General features: G+C 34.0%; 1 long non-coding RNA gene across 2 annotated transcripts in view; it reads right to left on the bottom strand.

The window, feature by feature from the left end:
• Positions 1-20498, bottom strand: part of LOC145683315 (uncharacterized) — a 547679-nt gene extending 527181 nt beyond the window's left edge. The window contains exon 1 of one of the 2 annotated variants that reach the window (XR_014131031.1): positions 20389-20498. This is a non-coding gene — a long non-coding RNA (uncharacterized LOC145683315). The remainder of the gene's footprint in view (positions 1-20388) is intronic. The other variant, XR_014131027.1, reaches the window with a different exon arrangement.
• Between the last annotated feature and the right edge of the window lie 2205 nt (positions 20499-22703).

The raw sequence follows: 22703 nt of genomic DNA, 5'->3' as shown, positions 1-22703 counted from the left end.
AAATAATTATTCAAAACAAACTTCCTAGTGTGGTTACCTGGAAGTTATTATACAAAATTTAGTTCCAAAATTATTTATTATTTGACATTCGATTGTGTTCATTTATTAATTGCTTGTAGTTTAACATCATCCCTTCTCTGCACAGACAAGAATCCCAGCAGAAACCATTGCATAAAATAGAATGTGAACAACTACTCATTTTTAAATACGATGCAAATAACTCTTTTTGGAATCGAACTAGAGATAAAATTCACAGAAAACAAACCTGTTAATGTTAGAATTACATTAGTAAATTAATTAATTTAATTTACTAAATTAATTTTAGCCTCTAAAGGATATTATGTCAATAAAAAAAAATCAGGCTTACTGTAGTTACCTGGTAAGAAAGATAACACATTGAAGTATTTAAGTCTTGTCCAGAATCTTTCGAATCTGGATCTGCGTCAGAATAATCGGAAATCCCAGGATCAACCTCACTTTTGCCCAATTCTTGTAATATCTCTTAATGTGATAAATGTAACCTCCCTAAAATAAAAAAATATAATAGTCGATCAATAATATGTTACATAGGTTCAAGTACATACATGAAATACACATTTCACCTAGTAATAAGCTAATGTGATAAGTATTTTTTAGTCTTCTGGTTTCGAAACAAGCTAATTCAACTACATTTAACTGCATGTTTCTTGCAATGAAACATGAACGAACCATTGCAAGAATGAACACAAATAATATTAGAGAAAATTTGGGCAATTTTACGTTAACAATACTAAAATATAATGTTTGGTCAGGATAAAGCCCCGATGTGCAGTCGGCTGGACTTGAAAATGTAACTTACAAAAAAGTATTGAAATGGAATTAGTTTATATATTTTATACTTTCATTATGTTCTCGGGTTTATAAACAAAGAGTAAGCACAGATTTACAACCGAAAAATAATAAATAGTGATACATTACCTCTTTTTCCATGCGGAGGTTGTTGACTAGAACCACCTTCGTCATCCATGGCCACTCTTTCATTAGTAACATGTTTCGATGGAAACAAATGAAATCAACAATTCGTACGTAGATAGCACAGACATCCAGTAAGCTGCACACGTGGATACAACGTATTTCCAACAATAGTTTAGCGTGAACTACTCAACAAAAAAGGTCCAGCGGGCTGGACGCAAGGACCGAGGAGGATAAGTAATTGTATAACCATAGGCGTATAGCAAATAGCCTAGTCCTAATAACCCATTATGTATTCCTTATTTTATATGAGTACTTAGTCTAGAATGAAAATTTAATTCTTGTTGAAGAGTAGTTATTGGCATTTTTCTGAAGTAAAATACCATTGCAATTTTCAGTGAACTTTATCAACTTTGTTTTGCGATTTTAGCAGTACGGTAATTCAGTGATTAAAGAACTTTCTCTAATCAATACTTAGTGTAAAAACGCTAATTAATGCAGCCAGTTACGGGATCGGTGATTGTACTAAAATGTACGTAGTTTCACACATGAATTATGAAGAATTTTACAAATACTTGTTGCAACAACATAATGCATTACTTCGGTCAAAAAATGCTAGCTGGGGCAACTACAAGAACCAAGTCATATTTAAGAACCAATGCAGATTCAACATCATCCACACAATTATAAGGTAAAATGTTTTGAAATTTACATGTTACAATATCCAGCTTTTTAGTAAAAAATCTGCTATTTTTTGAAAGAATGTCTACTGTCTGAAAAATTCGTTGTAATAATCTTACAAAATCGTAGAAGAAAGAATGAAATGAGAACAAATATTGACCAGTTGGTAAGGGTATTTATATCCTATGGTCCAATCAAAACATCAAATGCAGAATAAAAAAATATAGAAAGAACTTAAATAGACGATACGTTTCAGGGAACCGGATACGGAATTTTTCAACCTCATTAATTTTAAACCAGAGAATGTAGTACTATCGTTATAGCAGCTTAAGGAATGCACACGAAAACACATGCACTAACACGAGGGCCGGATTAAGGAAGATATTTAGGGAGGCTATAGCCTCGGGATTACAGGTGAATAGGATCCTCTAATCTGATCAAAATCTCAACTGGGTTTCTAAAAATAACATGAACGAATAATCATCATCATAAAATAAAATATAACCAAAAATATTAAACATATTCCATTAACTTTCCAACTGTAATTTGAGAGAATTTTATTAGGTGAAATCAGTAGGGGCCACATATTTTTTTTCAAGCCCCGGTCCTCCAGATAGGTTAATCCAGCCCTAACACTTTACGTACTACGGAAAAGCATTAGAAAAATGAAAATATTTCTATTCTTTTTACAGTTAATCTGTTTGAAACCAGACACTTAATGAGTTATCTTGAAATACTAAACTGAAGTAATATTATATTCAAAAAATATTCTTCTTCTCTCGTAAATTTTAAAATTCCATGCACACAGCCCGAGTTCGTGAAAATACGAACAGTGGAGACAGTTAAATTGATTTTACTATGTATTCTTATGGCTGTGTGGAACCTGATTACTCAATGCGGTCAAGATTCCAATCAACATAGCATGCAGTGGCGGCAACATGATGTCCACCCCTTAAGAAATTTAAGATAATGCAATCAGCTGGCAAGATTATGGCACCATTTTTTTTCAGGGAGGACGTATAGTAAGGGCATACTGTTCATTGATTATCTGCAGGGTCCAACAACAATTACAAGTGACTATTATTCACAACTGATCCTAAAAGTAAGGCAGGCAATCAAGGGAAACTCACAAGGATGCTACACATGAAAGTGCTGCACCTTCATTATAATGCTTCTACTGACAAAAGCCACCTTACTTTCAGCGCTAATGCCGATGTCGGGTATGAAATACTTGAGCAGCCTACCCACCCTAAAGATCGTGCCCCAGGTGACTTTCACCTGTTTGGGAAGATTACGTAGCACCCGCGAGGAACAGAATTCGTCAACGATGAACATGTTATGCAGGTTGTCGAAGAATGGCTTCAAGCATAGCCGTCAAGGATTTTTCGAAAAACTGGTACAGTGGTTCTCAAACGTTCCGAAAACGCGTACTTCCTGTTCATTCGGAAATTTGGTGTGCGGACCCACTTGTAATGCTATCTGAAGAATCACATGGTATTAAAAAATATACTAATTAAAATTATCACTGACAAGAAAACGTCCAATAAAAATAATGCAATAAGTAATTTATTCAATACAAATGCAATAAGTGTATAATGCAATAAGATAAATTATTGCTTCCTAATGAACGAAATTTCAATAGAAAATACAGTAACTTTCAAGAGTTGCTTTTTAAAAAATGAAATCCACTTGATAAGCAATGTTCTTAAATGTGGGGTCACTAATGTGAGTAATGAAAGTCTTTGTATTTTTCCATAACTGCATTGAAAGTTTTGGAATCAGTTCTATCACCATCAATATTAGGTCCGATTCCACCTTAAGGCGATTTCGCTTTAATGTTTTAATACGACAAAGGGCAGAAAAGCTGAGCTCAGATAAGTAAATTGTAGGGAAAGGCATCAAATGCAGCAATAATTTTTTAGACAACTCTTCATTCTCACAACGCATACAGAACCAAAAGCTACAAAGCTCATTTTCCTTGAAAACGCTTTTTCGTGGTGTATCGTACGATAGCACCAATAGCTGTTCTCGTTCTGTGTTAGAGATTCATACCTTGTAGAACCTATGTCATGGATTTCTACGTTAGTGGAATGATTTTCAATCCAACTATTACCAGGTTGTTGGGCAGGGACGTATTTTCGAAAGTTTGCAGCTAATGTTCTCAAGTATTCCACAAGTGTTTTATGCATTTCGGCAAAGAGTTTTTCACCTGAAAAATCAATAAAATCCTTGAGCACTAGAAATTATTAATAGCTAACTTTTTCTACTCGTACCGCCCACAGCTACTGTTTTTTAATCTTATAAATACACCCAGGGGTCCGTGGACCCGACTTTGAGAACAACTGATCTAGAACATTTTTGACGGAAGTGCACTAGAGTGAAAGGGGGCTATGTGGGAAAGTGGACGTTCTTTTACATCAGGAATTATCGAGCACTCCTCGTAATATATTCAACACTGCCTACATTGCCTAGTTCACCTAAATATACCGATTGTTAACCCCTTAGAACGTGAGGGGTCGGTTGGCAACTCCCATGAGTTTAATTGTGCCTCTATCATCTCCCGCGCTGTATGGAAAATATCTCATGAGGATACAGTATCTTTAGATTTATTTAGTATGTGTTTTTGCGAAACTAAATCGTTCAGCACGTCTCCAAAGTTTGGCAATATTGTTGGTGAAACTTTGGTTTTTTACCATTCCTCAAGCGTGCGTTCGAAACAAGGCTCCACGAATCATTCGATGTATCTGTGGTAAAGCAAGCCATTCTGTGATTGGTTTAGAGTCCAAGATTCGCTAGCCGTTATGGTCACTGCACTTAAAGAAAGAAAACATTCTATGACCCATGACCGCAAACAATAGGAGTGCAGACATGTTAACACCTTACAAAAGTAAACAAAAGTTTACAGTACATCACTAAGGTCTGGCGCTGATATTAATTATGCAGCAACTTGGCACAGTGGTGACGGTACCGGTTTTGTCTTGTCCATCTGTAGACTAGAACATTGATGGGAAAACTACGGCCCACGGGCTAGATACCACCGGCTGAAGTATTCTATCAGGTCCGCAATATGAGTTCTGATCTATAGAATTTAACTTCACTTCTGACAATCCGTGAAACCTACTTTAATCAATATTGCGAGAAACTTTGTAGAAATGCTGTACAAATTTCACTTACCACTTGAACTTTATAGTCTTTCAATCATAGAACTTCGAATTACAAGAAGCTTCTTTAAGAAAATATATAGGTCACATATTTTTTCTTTTTCTTTGAATATTGGCACGCCAAGGTGTTTTTTTTTATTTTTTTTTTAATTTGGTCCCTTCCTAAATAAGTTTTCTCGTCATTGGAATAACACCGAATAACAGTTTAGAGGTTTGCCGCACCTCCAGGGGTCTGGAGGATCGTTGCTACCACCTGCTTGCTTGATAATATTATTAACAATGTGGGTTACTTAATAGTATGCATGCTTGCGATAGAAGAACACAAATTTATCGATTTAAAAATGGGGATTTAAAAAAGTAGGATCATTATATAACACTTAAGAAGCAGTTTTCATCAACAGAGAACAATTATGGCAGCCAAGTTTTGCTTCTCATCGTTCTCACTAACTAAACTCGATACAAAGAATGTATTGATTTTTTTTATATTTAAGTCTGATATCTGAGGGGTTTGCAAAATGAAAGGTAAAAGATGGCACTGTGGGTATAATCGAAGTCTTAATTCAAAAGTAATTACCAGACGCCTGGGCACAACTATCCCACTGTATTATGAGCCGAAGGATTCCCTGTTCCCAGAAATCCAGTGGGTGTGATAGCGGCCAGTCTTCCACTCCTCCTTTCAGTTCTCGTCCGAGTTCAAGCGCTTGCCTTTGAGGTGTCATTTTAGCGGGCCAAACAGATGGAAGTCGCAGTGAGCTATGTCCAAACTGTAGGACGGATGCTCAAGCTGCTCCCACTTCAACTTATTCAGTACACTTCGTGTGACCTGCCAGACGTGTGGACAAGCAGAAAAACTTCATTTTCTGTGTGACTTCTTGAATGCACAGCCTCTACCTTATACAGTCACCATCCGGCAATGAATATCGACCGATTAAACTCTTTCCCCAGTCAGAAATCGGATAATAACTTGCTGCTCCTCGATCGTCGAATGATTCATTGTGACGCTATTATTTCCTCACATACATTGCCGACTCAATTCGACTTGGACGGATCACATAATTGGCTGATTCTCTCCTGCATCTCTGCTACGTGCTAAAAAGGGAGATTGAATTCCAATCAATCGATCAACGAGCATCGTAAGCTAATGGTAATATTCATATATTAGAAAACTAAAAATGATTTGCGAATGGAACCGTAGTGCTAATGAAATGTCATTATAAAAGCCATCCTGCCGTAAATCGTCGTGGTTATAATGTTAGGACATTTATCGTTATAAAAGACCTAAATTAACTACTTTTCTTAAAAAAATCTCTTCTACATGAAAACTTTAATTTTCCGTTTTTAATATGAAGTTTCCCTTTTAATGAGCATCCCGTTTTCTAAGCAATTTACCTATTATACTTCTAGGTTCTGCATTACGACGTCTTCATCACTATAATTATTGGTTATACCTAGATATCTCCCAGTTCTTTGCAAATCCTCCTCTTTTCCATTTCTCTCTACGTCCATTTCATTACTTTTCTTTGTCAGTTTTTGATTCGCATGTAAAAATATCGGCGATCTTGAACAGAAGATCGCCGAAAACGAATAGAAACTATGGCGATCTTGAAAAAAAATAGGGACTCAACGGATTTACATCTTTCATGAAACCTACATATCGGAAACGTGATTTTTCGATATACATCAATAAAGTTTTCCAAGACAAATTATATTCCTATTTCCCAAATTCAGGTTTCAATATTAACTGTGGCCTAACAGTTTAGGAAATTGGAGAGACAAGGTCTTGTACAGTGGCCCGTACCTTTTATAAATATCAAAATATATCTTCTTCCTACTCCTCGTTTATCAAAGCAGTATTCTATCCTTATTAGTTAAACAAGACGATAAATTTATCATTTTCATGACCGTTTCTGTTGTTCTCTTAAGGTTTAGTTCATTAGCATTTACCATTAAATCAAGCATCATATTAAGCTATCATGTTTTAATTTTCAGCCGTGGTCGTGAGATTTATAATCAATAAAATCCTACTGGTTGTTTTCATTGTATCTAAATCAGTGACATAGCCAAGATATATATTTTGGGATTTCGAATTTATACTGAACATAAACAGAGTTATCGAGCATCCATGACAGTGTGTTACAATCCTCGCCTTACTAATGTTTTTCCAAGACCTGACCTGTTTTGTGGTGACGTCGTCGGCAATCTATCTTGAATCACCTTTGACAATGAGTACTATATACGATATATACGGTATACTCGTATATCCTTCAGATTGAACAGAAAAACACTATCAAAGTTTAACACTGGACACCTTACAGTGTGGAGCGGAAACGGCTGGTGCGATTGGAATAAATTCAAGATTTAAGATTGAAAACCTTCTATTTCGAACAACTTTCTTTTCTATTATTGTTTATTTATCATTACAAATTTCTGGTTTTTGCTGCACCCAGTATACTAGACGAGTGATCTGCAACCGGCGTACCTCGGCGCCACAGTGCCAAATAAGGTCAAAGATATGATGGAAAATTTCCAAATCGTAAAAAGATTATTTTTTGACATATTATTATTATTAGAGTCTATTGTTATTCCAGTTCCTATGCTTCGTACGCTTGTACAGAATTTAGTCCTCTGTCGTATTTTATTTTCTATATATTAATTTCGTACATTTTTGGAACAAAAATCGAAGACGCTTATGAATGCTACGCAGTGACCACACTAGAAGAGACCAGGGAAAAGGAGCCTTCCTATCAGATCGTCCGCCTTTCGTCCTCGTGATAAGCCCCCTGCAGGCATGCTGTATTATCATAGAGCAGTTTTTCGGTTCACGAAAATATAACTGGTTTTCCAAAAATATGTATCTGCCTATTCACACACCCACACCCTATGCCGATAAAGTAAATCTGATATCGTCACTGTTCCTACGGTGTGTGTAACGAAAAAAGTACAGAAAGCTAATTATAATATATCCAAACTTACCGTTAATACAAATAGAACACACACAACAACTGAAAACGAATGTTGTGTGTGAAACCCGTGTTAGATTTCTGGTGGGAGCTCATGTGGTTAGGATAACGCTTTAAGTTATTTTTCTCGTTTCCTGTAGTATCTGTACTGTATAGGATGCTAAGCCTTGAACCAACCGAGAATTCTTACGTGAATGTGTTGCAAATATGCAAAGAGAGAAGGCTGAAGACAAAACCTACCAAAGATGGTGTAAGGTTGGGTGTTCGATATCAAAAAGTTTCAAGTGAGCTAAGGGAAAGATGTTTTTGTTTATAAAGAAAATAGAAACTGTCCAGATGATTTGCCTGCAAAGTTAAACAGATATGAAATGCAGAAGAAGAAAGAAGGTATATAATAATAATAAAAATTACCATTTAAACACCAGACTCGGCTCGGGAGGGAAGTCATGTCCGTAAAACTTAAAAGTTTTGTCGCATCACAGTGGGAGAAGAAATGATACTTACTGTTCTTATTTTTGTTCTCAACAGTCAGAACACGAGAAAATTTTAAGGGCTGATTGTTTGAAGTAATACCACTTTATTTTTTACTGTCGAAATTTACCTTACGAGTTGCCTTTGGTGGACATCATCAAGATATTGTGCTCGTATTTTGATAGTTGAGGAATACTAATATACAAAGTGCACTAGAAACCAAATGCACTGAAATTCACAGTTTTTCTTTATTTTTTCGATTATGCAGCTTCGGGTTATAAAAATAAATATACTTAGGTACTGTCTTCTCACAAAACGTCATATGTATGTTTTATAGCACTCCAATTTAAAAATATTCAAATTTGCTTTTTCTACGAAATTAATACACAAATTACAAATTTGTACGATTGTAGATAATTACCTGGGATTGAGGAGGATAAGTAGAAAATATCGAAATAGTGCAAAACATGGACATATTAAAGCATTAAAAGCATCGAGGAATCGTAATATAGTAACGCTGAAAAATACCGAAATATTAAAAAAATATTGAAAATCGATCTTAAAAGTTTTCCATACCATAAAATATCTATCAATCGATAAACTGAAATATCGCACAGCTTACCGAGGATTTCTTTTTGAAAACTGTTCCTCTTCTAGGATGAGGTTTCCCGTAAATTTTGTAGGATTATATCGCTATGACCGTCATCTAAATGTTGTTATTCGCTACACACTCAGCACACTTACCACTTTCACCACGCTAACACCATATATTCGAGCTTTAATAATTTGGCCTCTTTGGATATTAGAGTTAACTTTTTTTAGTTTATGACTGCTTGGTCGACAGAGGTGCACTACTAATCTACTGAGACTCAGACAATACGTAGTTAGCCCTATCACCCCGACCAACAGTCAAATCCTGCGGCCGCTGCCTATATTTTGCCAACCCATACATCTTACGTGTTTCCTACTCCGTATGTTAGAATTAATTTAATAAATTTGTATACGACATATTAGTAAACTACGGTTGTAAGATATTATTTGTTAAAAGTTAGAATAAATATTTACTTCATTATTATTTTTAAACTTAAGAGTTCTGTTAGACAAATGATAGAAATAAAGTAGTGCGAAAGTTGGATCATATCGTATGTAGTTATGTATGAATCTGTGATTTGCAAATGTGCTCGTAAGTCTTCAACCTTAGACTATTCTAGTGTACTTCTAAGGATATATTTATTTTTGCTCTTCTTCAAATGAATTTACCTTCACTTCAGACACTGGTCCCAGACCTTCGTATCTGGAGCAAGAGAAAGTCGATCTACGTGTGTATATAGAAACAATAATTGTGTCCCGACAGGATCATGCGTTGGGTATATGTTTTACGCTAGCCTCTCTTCCATTCATTTATAACAATCTTTTTTTCTGTTCCCATCGTTTCTGGAACTACGGGTTGTAATTATATGCATATAAGTCTCTACAATTGTGACCAATGCTTTCCCCGATTTCAACCCACCTTCTGCTCTTTAACTATGTCATATGACAGGCTTGCTACTGGGAGTCGACGCGACTGCGCAAACGAAAATTTCAAGCTTGTATCGGTACCAACAAGCACTGTGAAAATTTACTTTTTTGTTTACTCGCCCGCACGACTCACCTCCTCTCTCCACTCACCTTACGTTTCTCCATCCCGTAAGCAGGGCAGTGCCAATAGATGCGGTATACGTCGTATTTACACATCATTTCCTAGTTAGAGTGAGAGACCATCAGGAGGCAGCTAATTCGGCTGAGCATACACACGTTTTACACAAATTCTTAGATTTTTCCTATAATTATTGGGACCTTCCTGAATTTCGGCGAGGAGGCTCAGGGGACCGGCACGAATCCCATATATCCTTGAAAATTGTAGGCACCGGAAAATGCCCCAACAATTTTTTCGGTCACAACTGGAAGGTGTTAAAGCAACAAGGATAGAATTGCTGGAATACACAAACACAAACACGCACACTCGCAAACAATCACATTGTTAACGGAGCACTTGGTAGCGCATGCACAATAACATTACAGTTCCAATTTAGTGGGAATAACAATCATGCACAGAAACATTACAGTTCCGATTCCGACTACTGTTCCAGTTCCGCTTTCGATAACACACAGGAGCAGCACGAGTATGACTTTGACGGCGGTGTTTTTGCTTTTTCTATGACCATGGCGTATAGTGAAGTATGTCGGGTACGCCCTTTTGTAACAATTTTAACCGATTTGGATGAAACTCGGTATGTATGAGTTTTCCAACATGCTGGTTACAAATATCATATTTATTTTTACTTCAGCCAAGTAGTATATGTGAAATACGCCTTTTTATGACAATTTCAACCGATTTGGAGGAAACTTCATATATAGAGATTTTCGAACATTTTGATTCCGACTGTCACTTATTTATCTAGTTCTTCACATTTGATGACAATTTTAAGCGATTGTAATGGAACTGATCATATAGAGGCTTTCGTGCATGTTGCTTACGAATATCACATTTATTTTTACGTAGGTTTTATAGCACATGTGGGGAGCGTCCGTTTGAAGACAATTTTAGTCGATTTCGGTAATACTCGGCTTGTAGTGGTTTTCGTGCATGCTGAGTACGAATAGCATATATGTTTTTTCCTGGGTATTATAGTTTATATGAGATGCCCCCTTTAAATGACAATTTAAACGATTGGAATGAAACCCGGCATATAGAGTTTTTCGGACATGCTGATTACGAATACCACACTCTGTTTTCGGACATATTAAATATGAATATAGATTTGCTTTTATCTAGGCCTTAGAGTAAAACTGCGGTATCTCAGTGGTTCGCTCTCTCTTCGAATGTCTTTTTCAGCTTATCCGGCGTATTTGTGGGACGGAAAATTTAAAGATTGCATTTCGGCTCTCTCTCACACACAGTGACGCATGGTTTACGGAGCACTTGGTGACGAATGCGCACTTTCAGTTTAGTAGAAATTACACGAGTGCGCAGAAAAATTGTAGTTCCAACTCCCAGTTACGATTCCAGTTGAACACAGTAGCATCAGCCGCTTGAAAACATGCAGCAACCTATGGTAAATTTCACAAACCTAGAGAGATGTACAATGAACATATATTTGAACTGCAAATCTATAAAAGCTGTGACAGCATGCAGAAATGCAGAAGTAGCACATAAATAACATAAGAAGTCCATTCGTTTTACACGTTCTCTTCAACGACGAAGAGAACGAAGCGGAGATTAACACACACACACACACACACACATACACAATTTGTATTCCAGTGATGCCAAACAACAAAGTTATATCCTCAATCTGTTACACTGACAGACGATATTCATTTACACTAGATTCGATTTTTTTAAAAATCAAAACATTCTTAATTGTAAAGCAAATTGCACATTAATTGTAAAGCATATTTACCTCCTTCCGTATGTCCCTGTTAAGGATATTTACCGTAAGTTATGTGATTTTTGGAAGGGTGGCTGTAGAACAATATCAGTCACTTGCACATGCGAGGAGCATTAGAATATTAATTTTATGACGTTTGTGAATAATCTGACACACGTTGGATTTTCCAAAATAAAATTTGAATTTTTTATAAAGATTCAATTACTTTGCTTCACCCCCTGTGCCCCCCTAAACCAGTACATTAACGAAATAATATTCCACATATGAAAAACACATACTCTTTTGCTTCTTCGACGCCACATTTCACATTAATTGACAAAAAATACCTTATTCTCGTATGTCCCTACTAAGAATATTTATTGTCGTGTTTTATTTTCAAAGGGGACTATAGCCCTACATAAGACATTGGCCATGCAAGGAGCATTAGAATATTACTTCTGTGACATTTGTGAAAAATCTGACGCTCACTGCTATTTCGGGAACAAAATTGTGAACTTTTATAAAGATCCATTATCTATTGCTTCGCCCGCTATGCCCCCTAAGGCGCTGCGTTATCAAAATAGCTTTCCAGATTTCAGAAACGCATACTCCTTTGCTACAATGACGCCAAATTTATCAATAAAGAATAAAAAAAAATACATTCTTCTCGTATGTCCCTACTAAGGACATTTTTTTGATTTTCTTATTTTTCATAGAGTGGCTGTAGCCGCTTTATGTCACTTTTTCATGTAAGGAGCATTCGGACGTTAATTATGTGACATTCGTGATTAATCTGAAGTTTACTTGCACTCCGAAAATAAATTTTGGGAATTTGGTAAAACATCACCGAAGGAGGGCCTTCCGAAAATAATGTTTAAGACAGCTTTACTAGCTTTGTGAATGAGTAATTTTGCATTTTGTAACAAATACAACTCATTTGCCGCAAAATCTTTACGAATAACTATTTGAGAAAACTGCTTCCAAAATTTAAAATTGAGTCTTCCATAAGGAAAATGAGCTTTTGTGTCTACACCCCTAAAGGGGGGCTAAACAGCAATTTTCTCCTATTACCTTAAGAAAATCGAAAAATTCAGATATTTGTCAATAAGAGTGCCAAATTTTATATTATTAGTGTGGAAACTTGTTCTTTTCCCAGTGCTGTAGAAAATTACACGAATTATGGAACAGGCTGTATGTGTGTGTGTGTGTGTGTGTGGTCCTACTTACCTTTGCTATGATTTAAGTTGTTTCAACCATAAATCGTAAACATTGGATTTGGTAAGCAGTGCTATTTGGAAAGGAGTGCTGCTTGGGTAACTTTCCTAGCACACCAATGGGTAGCAGGAGGGAGCAACATATAAAAGCGATGCAAAACTTTCGATACTAGAGGGGTATTCATTGTTTTAGAGGTCGCGTAAATCAGTGGTGTTACAACCATATAAGCTATACTTTGCACTCTGTGGTGTGGATTTGTGACCGTAAAATATCGAAATGGACCAATGTAATATGGATTCATAAATTTCTATCATAGTAAAGGTAATTGTTATCAGTTGTGATGTCGTTTAAATACAGATTGAACTCCACTGGTAACAGGACCGCATTAGCCCACAGAAATGGAGAAAACTCCCACACGACAAATTGTCACAACCGCCACACAAATGACTGAAAGTCCCACACAATCAGACAAATATCCCACACTTTGAAATGATCCTGGTTGCGAGTTTTGTACTCTGAAGATAATAAAAGCATGTCCAGACAACACTTAAGATCTAAAGTCCAAGGGACTTGTTCACCTATCACCTTGTCCACTTTAGATCATAAGCATTTTTTTCGAATCCGTTTTAATATTTTCAACGTGTGAAACAAAGGAAATGCTACTAGTATCATTTTAAATTGTTGGGGATTTGTCCGATTATGTGAGAGTTTGGTCCATTTATGAGGTGATTGTGACGGTTATTATGTGTGGGAGTTTTGTCCATTTGTGTGGGAGTTAAGACCGTTGAGGGTTATGACAGCTTACCTGTGAGGGGGTTTTTGCTGCGGAAGTTATGATCGTTAGTGGATTAGGAAGATTTGTCCATTTGTGTGCGGGTTATGACCATTTGTATTTGCGTTTTGACATTTTCTGAGTGTGGGGGTTTGGATGTCGGAGTCGAGACCTGTTCGCCCGCAAGTATCGACCAGGTATGCCTAGTTATGGGCTGCGGGAATATTCTCGGCTATTTCCCCTGGCATATAAATTCCCGGGTAGGAATTTAGTTCGCTTTCTTCACTTTATCTTCCAAATTATAATATCCATGTGACTAATTGCTTTATTTTTATTTATTATGATTTACTTGTAGGTTTTAAATAAATAATTTGGAGGTTCAGAGACTAAATTCGTAGCCTGTAGTTTATATAACCAATAATATGATCTTCTAAGTTGTATTTCCATTTGTACTAAAAAGTAGCGAAGTGCTAACTTACAAATGTTGAAAAGGAACTACTTTTCAAAGTAATGTTGAAATTATGTAGAAATAGAGATGAAATAGGTACTATTAATACACCCGAACCACTGTTTGAAATAAACGTTGGTGTGTCTCTTGTTTCTGACTCGAATTTCTGGAAAAAAACTCAGATTTCCGTTACATGTGAATTACACCATAAACTTTTGAGAAATAGGGAGAATTAAAGGTTGTGTGTGGCAGTGTGTGTGCAAAATTATGAAGATATATCAGTCTTGGAAATATTGTGAATATAAATATGTATTTGCAAATGTTGATTTTTAGTGAGACACGTGTCTTCTGGCAGTTACCCAATGTAATTTGTTTATAGCATTTTGAAATTTAATGTTTATCATATCAGTAGTAGCGTCAAGTTTAGAAAATCCACTTACATATAAATTTATACTGTTTACTGGTTATAAATATGTGTACTAACTATACCATTTTTCACACATATTTACTTCAATAGAACATATTGTAAGTAAATATACATTTAAGCGTACTCTCTAAATATAATAAAGTATTAATAAAATAACACAACACCGTTCAGAATATACATTTTGAAGACTCCTTTGGGGACAACAGTAATATTGTGATATGAAAACGAATTTAACTTTGAAAGCATAATATAGTAATAGAATGCTATTTTCTTTGGGATTGTACACTCATGTCCAAAATGATTGGCGCATATCTGTAACAATCTTCTTGTTACAATATAATTCGATAAAGATTTTGCAGATTACTTTTAATACTGATAGTATGTGTATAAACAGAAAATGTATATTTGTGGTAAATTTCATAGGAAAAGAAGTATAAATACGAAAATTAGAATGAGTAAAACAAAATGTTGCTAATGGACAAGAACGTTTTATTTTCATTTTATTGTTCTTATTTACTACTCTTTTTACATAAAATTTTCACATACACATACTAACATTATAAGAAATACCGTTCGAATTCGTTATCAAATTATATTTCTATAACAACATATTTATAGACATGCGACAATGATCGTGGACGTGACTGTACATAAACTCCCGGAAAATTCCAATTTTGGGAAATCTTCCCGTGAATATTCCCGAAAAATATATTCCTGGGAATTTACCCATCATAACGTATGCTAAAACGGGCCCTTGTGCGGCCCCTTTCTGATATGCTGACAAAGGATTAAGGCTCGTTTTTATCCCCTAAGCACATTTTCAAACAATTTACACAGCAGAAATAATAGTCAGATAATATGAACACATAAACCTAACTATTATTTTAGCATAACAAAAATTATATAAGAATTTGATAAAATATTATGAGCACCTTTCAACCGTTTACAAGCAAAAATTGAGCATAAGAACAGTAAAAGGAATTAAGCGCATTTTCCTACCTCATATTATGAAATGGTACAACAATATCTTCACAAATGTTTCGCTAAAGCACGAGCATATTTCAAACCCATGTTACCAACATAAACTTAGGCAAGAGCACGAGCACGTTTTGAACCACTATTTAAAGGCAAGGAATTTGTAAAGGTTAAGAAAACTGTCTTCAATAACCCTATTAAAATAATAGAAATTACTAAAACATTTCTTGAACCAATTTTTACCATAGCAGAGTTTACACTATAACTATAGATTTGTGGTTAAGTTTTTATGAACGACTACAACACATTTTCAACTCCTAAATGACAGTGCAAATTATGTTAAATGCTTACTCTGTTAAGAAAGGAAAAAGCACACTTTTTAACGCTTATTTAGCATAGGAGATGCTTTATTTTATTACAATCTTTTTCGATAATATCTATTCAGCATAGCACAAATTAGACAAGAAAACCGTAAGCCTTATATCGACCCCTATGTAGCACAATTGCACTAACGGGGCATTAATTATTCGCTCCACTTTATCATAGCAGAAATTATACATCCATTATAATATATATAAATCTGATCTTTAAACCTTACAAGATAGACTTACTCTGTCTAAATTACATTCTATAGACACCATTGTGGATACACTTTAAATAGATTATTAAATGTGTGTAATTAGAAAATCATAGAACATAAATATTCAGTAACAAGGTACTCAGTTAGTTACTTAAAGTTTGAATTTGAAAAGATCGCACTAAACTAAATGAAACTACAAAGTTTAATATTGCTCTCCTTCGCTTATTTAAATGGTTCATTTTCTTTTCATTTTTTTTTATAAAAATATATGAGACTGGTACACGATTTTGAGCTAGTTAAATTTTGATTTGAGAATTTGGAATAGAAAATTGGTCCGCAAATTTTGTAATGACTCTTCCTCGCTTATTCGAATAGTACATTTGTCCTGGTTGCTACAGACATATCCGACAATTGTAGAGATTTCTGTTAGTTAAAATACAAAATTGAAAATTTTGCAGCGCAAGAAAATAGGCAATTCAAATTTTAGATGATCATCCTTCGTTTCTTCAAAAATTCAAATTGTTAAACTTTCAAATTGTCTTCGGAGTAGAAAAAAGTACAGAATTATGAGATAATTAAATTTCAAATTTGAAACTGTCGCAATACAGGCAATTCAAGTGGTTAAAAATTTAAAATGTTTAATATGATTTTTTTTGTACAAATTGAAAATTTGTGAACATTTTGAAATGACCTCTCTTCGTTTATTTGAGTGATATATTATTTCGTCTGGTAGGATAAAAATGTACGAACTAGTTCGAAGTTCGAAGTTGCTGTACCGAAGCTAAATGTGTAAATATCAAAGGAACTTGGAACTAGTAGAGTTAGTGGTAATGTTAATGGTTGTAATCGTTCAAGGTACATAAATATCTAAAACATCAAGTTTGTAAGTAAAAGGAAGAAAATTAAGAAAGAAATGAAGGACAGAAATTTTTAAATTTAACCGTTGAACTACTTGCTTCTACATAGATCTACTTCACGAACATGGGATAAAAAGAGTCTTGAAAGAGGATGAAAAAGAGATAAATATAGACTGACATATAAACTTTAAAGAAGAAATTCCTGGTATGTTAAATAGGGTTTGACAAATTTATCATGCCCATAATAGTTGACTTGAGATCTCAGCTTTTTCATATCAAATCTTTGCTGTCCTTACAATGAAACAGCAAACAAAATTTTAACATGTTGCAACAAGTAAATATTTAATCTTTTACCTCGAGGTTCACAACTTTCGGTGTATATAGTAGTCAATATAGCATTGCTAAGTTAGAAAATATAATTTAATATATGGTAACAATTTCGAGTTATACAAGGTTAGATGTTGGATAGAGAATTTTAATATGCAGTACTGTTTATGGGCGACAAATAGTTTCATATTTTACCTTTGACATCGAGGTCACAACTTTTGTGTTATATAGTAGTCGATGATACATTGTCAAATGTGAAAACAGATTTTAAAGTGTTGTACCGTATAGGAAATTGCCACAGTCAAATACTTCACTTTAGACCTCTACACCAAATATATAAACTGAATTTTAATATGTTCCGTCCTTCACATCTCGTTTAATATTTGATCTTTGAGGTCGACGTTCAATTTAGTTCTGAATTTTAATCAATTGCACAAGTTATGCATGGTTAAATATTCTTTCTTTGACTTCCGACCTAGATAGTTCTTGTCCAGAAGAAGCTCTATAGAATGTAGTATAGTGTAAGTTAAATAAATATATATTTAACTGGTTTGAGGAAAGAAACCATAGTCTTCTATAAAGGCTGTATGCTCTTTGTTATGTTAAGTAAAGATTGTAATACATTATGATAAAATGAACGATAACTATTTATGAATACCATGTTTCTATATAAACTAATCGTAATACAAGATCAGCGAATCTGGTAAGAATTCCGGTACGTTCCTCGGTTAATTGTATATTCCTTTCTATTCGACCTTGTTTCAAGAGGGTCGTCATCTCATTTTGATGTTAGTTCCTATATATTAATAGGCGGATGGTAGTAACTACGTCATACCCACTACGTATTGAAATTATTTGAAAATGTTGAATGAGGTATTTGAAAATGTGTTCTCGTTTTTGATAAAACCATAAGGAAGGTTATCACTTTATCGTTATATGACAGTATCAGTCTTATTCTAAATGGTACAAGAATGTGCGGAATTGTCATTATAGTTACGAATTTACAAGGATATAGTGCAGGTTATTTTTAATGAAAAAGCTAAATAGTTCCAATTTGTACTCTAAACACAAACATTTAATAGAAAAGCTAATAAATCGTCGTTAGTTATACAGTTTGGATCTTAGTTGGTTCAGCTTCCTTTATAGCTTGGAAGCTACATGAAACGAGTTGTATTGCCATTACAAGTTTTGCTTAATTAGTATTTAACATTCATATATAATATACCGACGTTCAGTCTACGCGCCCCATTTAAAATGTTATTATTAAAACAAACTTATTTCTTCGATTGATTCGTTGAATATATACACATATACAAGTATTTTCTTGAAATATAATTATTTAAAAGAAATATCTATGCACTAAGGATTGTCATTAAAAACTGAAAAGAATGAACGAAGTTGTAATCGAACTGACATATTTCGATTAGAAGTCCAGTGGTTAAGCTACAAGCTAATATGAGCACTCGTTGAGAGTTACGTCAATTGAAATATAACTGACTTTCAGAGTCAATGGCATTCAACTCCGTTTTATTTTTATCTTTTCTCATTCCAGCATCGATGGATCATTTTATTTTTTCTTTGTACAGCGATCTTAACATTTTTTGAAGACCTTGAATTAATAATGGACTATTTTGGTCAGTGTAATAAATATCCTGTTATAGTAGGTGATCTGAATGTTAACTTCCTTGTAACTGATATCGATTATCAACTCAAATTATTCTTAAATGTGTATAATTTAGCACGAATGGTCAATGTACCTACAAGAATAACTTATCGTAGTCGTAGCGTACTCGATCAATTACTTTATAACAAACATATATATAAACAGCACAGTTACAGTCATAAAGAGTGGTTTCTCGGATCATGAAGCTCAATTATTTCATTAAAATATTTTCATTGTAAAGGAGGTAATTAAAAAACACTCGAAAGTCAAATCCGTATACACAAACATCTTTAATGAAACGAGTATATCCCATTTCAATTTTATACTAAGTCATGAAAGCTGGGAGGAAATGTACGCCAAAAAATCTTTAAAAGAAACTTGTAACATTATCCATGACGCATACACTCGTTACTTCAATGAGGCATTTCCTAGAGAACTTCGCTTAATTCCAATAACATATAACAAATCTTGGATAGCTACAACAATAAAAGTTTCTATTAAGAACTTAAGATCTTCAAATTTATCATATAGGAGAGTACAGTTACCAAGTAACATGACAGGGTACTATATAAGCTATAAAAAGATATAGCAATATCTTAAAATTGGCAAAAACACGATGTTACTCAACACACATAATAAAATCTGAAAATAGGACCGCCAAATTACGAAGGATAATGAAAGATGAAACTAATACTAAAGAACGAGTAATTGAAGAAAACATTGACATTGAATCAAGTGGCAATCTTACTAGTGATCCATGCATTATTGCCAACTATTGGAATAATCACTTAATGAATACTACGAAAATTATAGGCTGAAATAGTTTCCTTCAGAGCAGTTATTTTTTTAACAAAAAATCGAAACAATTCCTTCTAACGTGCAAAAAAATCAAAACAACAAAAACTCAAGACTGTCTACGTCTACGGAAAATGAGTTTGAAAAAATATCCTTCTTTCCTGACGAATACACGAGAGCGCTTGGCAACCTTCCACCGCTGGAATGGAAGTTATATTTAACCACAAGTTCTTGCAAAAATGGTGTTTCTTCACTTGGGCCTTCTGACACAATTATATGTGAACTGATCACGTTAGTAAATATCTTTCAATACATCTTAGCACATATTTTACAGTATGACATACTTACATTTTAGGATTTCCAATCTTTGGTGCTCTAAAGTATATTAGCATTTTCATACTAATTTTTGAGGAGGGAAACAATGGTGAGATGACTTGTGGATAATGGTAAAGCTTAAAGAATATATGGATAAAATCATAAGAATAAAGTTAACCTAGGCAAAACTTAAAAGACTAATACCTAAATTCAGTAAAGCATGTTAATCAAATTGTCTTGATGTGGAACAAAGTTTCAGTGGAGTATAATTACTAAACATAATAAAAAATAAACTAATTGTAGTGATGACGTAATGGAACTTATAATTATTTTTAATAATATTCAAGTTTTCCACTAAAGAAATATAAAAATTCCATTACCAAAATCACAAAACGCTGGCAATAATATAAGAAACTACTTCCAGTATATGTGTCAAGTAAGCAAATGATGGGTTTCTGTAAGCCATTCAATATTGTTACAAAGGAAATTTACAAACAAGCTCACTTCACACACAAATATTTTGAAAATACGAAACAAAACATCCATTCAATTCTATTCTTAAGAATTTTGTAATTTACATTTCTGTAATGTAAATTAAATTTTATGATTACTTTGCAAATGTTGTTTAAGCAGAAAAAAATATTTTGTAAATCTTCTCTGTAAACGAGAAATCCATATAACAAAAAATGTTATATTCAGTATAGAGAAACTTAAAATGTAGGTCAAAGACTTAGGAAACCAAAGTCATCCCAGGCATGTTTCTTTTCTCGCACGAACAACGATTTGAAACCAGTAGTCCATTAAATAATTAGTTTTTGGTGTCATTAAGTGAGGTAGTTTTAAAAACTTGATAAACTTGTGTGTTGCATTAATTTAAATAACATACTAAATTTGTATCTTCGTCAGATTTCCGCTGGTACCACAATCTTGGTAAAATGGTGCCTAAACCAGAATCCTCCTAAAATAGCGTGAAAAAGTTTTTTTTTTTAATCTGCTCAATTACATTCTAGCTCAAAATATATTATTAACCAAAACAAAGAGCATAAAGTTTGCTGTAAATATGGTTGTTACGGAATAAACACACATATATAATTATATACTTCCGGAAATTCTCAGTAATCGTTGCTTTGCAACCTGAATTATTTGGTATGAAAGAAATACATCCAAAACTATCATACACGCACACAAAAAATAAAACAGAATATTAACGGAAACAGTGATCTCGTGTGATTGTAAGCAGTATAGCAGGCTACCAGTTATAGTGGCAATTACAACAACCAATTTCCCAAAACAGATAACAAACTTTATTATAATATGAACAAATTCAATAACAAGAAATACATATGAAATTGAAATAGTATTGACTTAACTTAAATCTGTTAAATACATCTCAACAGTAGGTAACAAGTAGTTTTCAGCTCTTTCTTCAAGGTTTTGTTTGACAGAGAACGAAAGGAGAATAAAATCCCTAGACCAAAGAATAATAAGGGTTCTTAAACTGATAAAATTCTATTTTGAAAGCAATTAATTTCTTTATATGTTTTTGCGCTTCTTTTAGTAGTTCAAATTAACTGGTTACGTCAAATAGGTCAGCAAGCAGCAACCACAGCACTTAAATAGTTGTTAAGTCAAAAGTTATGAACTAATTCAAAATTAATTCTCATTTCTTTTCTTGTCAAGACAATATAATATGAAATATGAAACATAATTATAATATTATTCTAAAGAGACTTAAATCTAGCATACAAACTTGCACAAACCACTCATTTTCTTTTCTTTCCTTTTTCGCTTTTTGTCTCAAAAATTTCAGTTAAAAATAATACTAATTTAATGGTTAGATTTGGCCAGAACCTCCATTATACCATACTATGGATAAATCTCGGTCCTTCTTTACACTAACTTAACACATTTCATTTCACTTCCCCATACTATCAAGTCGGAACAAATTTAGAACGAACTACACCCAATTCATTTATTTGGAACAATACGCCGCTCGCTACCTGCACACTCAAGAGGAGCATACAGGCACAACCAGCGTCAAGCAGCGGAAAGTATGAGAATTTCCAGGGATAGATAACTGCAGAACAATTGGCAAAATATTTAGAGCTATTTCTCTTATTGTCATTTAAAATCGAGATTTTATTAACAATATTTTGTAACAAAAATTTTTATTATTCGACTAAACGCAACAAGGTCCTATACATTTTTTGAAGAATCAATAATTTAGATGAAACACCCCTAGGAATCCGACATTTTTTCTTCCGTAAATACAATAAAATATTTTTTTCTATTTCTCTCATACATTTTCTCTTCCCATATTTCTTAATATACTAGGCTATTTTTCTTTTCCTTATCAAATTAATTTTTCCATCTATAATCCTTTTATTCATTCCCAAATTATCTCATGTCCCGTTTATTTAATATATTGCGTTCTTCCGTCTTTGTAGTCTTAACTCAGTGATAGAGCGTTCACCTTTGGTGTTTGGGGTCCCTCGTTTGACCCGAGCTTGCGCGTAGTGGACTTTGTTGTGGAGAAGAGCCGTATGAGTAGGTTTTCCCGGAGTTCTCCCGTTTCTTCCAACTATACATTCCACAACTCGATTTATTTCTCATGATTACCGTCTTCTTTAGCCTAGCCTGCGTAACTGTGTGACGTACAATTGAAAAAAATCATTTCATTTTTTTTATTTTTAGT

The sequence above is a fragment of the Thermobia domestica genome, chromosome 4 (assembly GCF_964235325.1).
Source record: "Thermobia domestica chromosome 4, izTheDome1.hap1.1, whole genome shotgun sequence".
In the NCBI taxonomy this organism is placed as follows: domain Eukaryota; kingdom Metazoa; phylum Arthropoda; class Insecta; order Zygentoma; family Lepismatidae; genus Thermobia; species Thermobia domestica.
The sequence above is the reverse complement of the archived record's forward strand: the minus strand, read 5'-3'. Positions and strand labels throughout refer to the sequence as shown.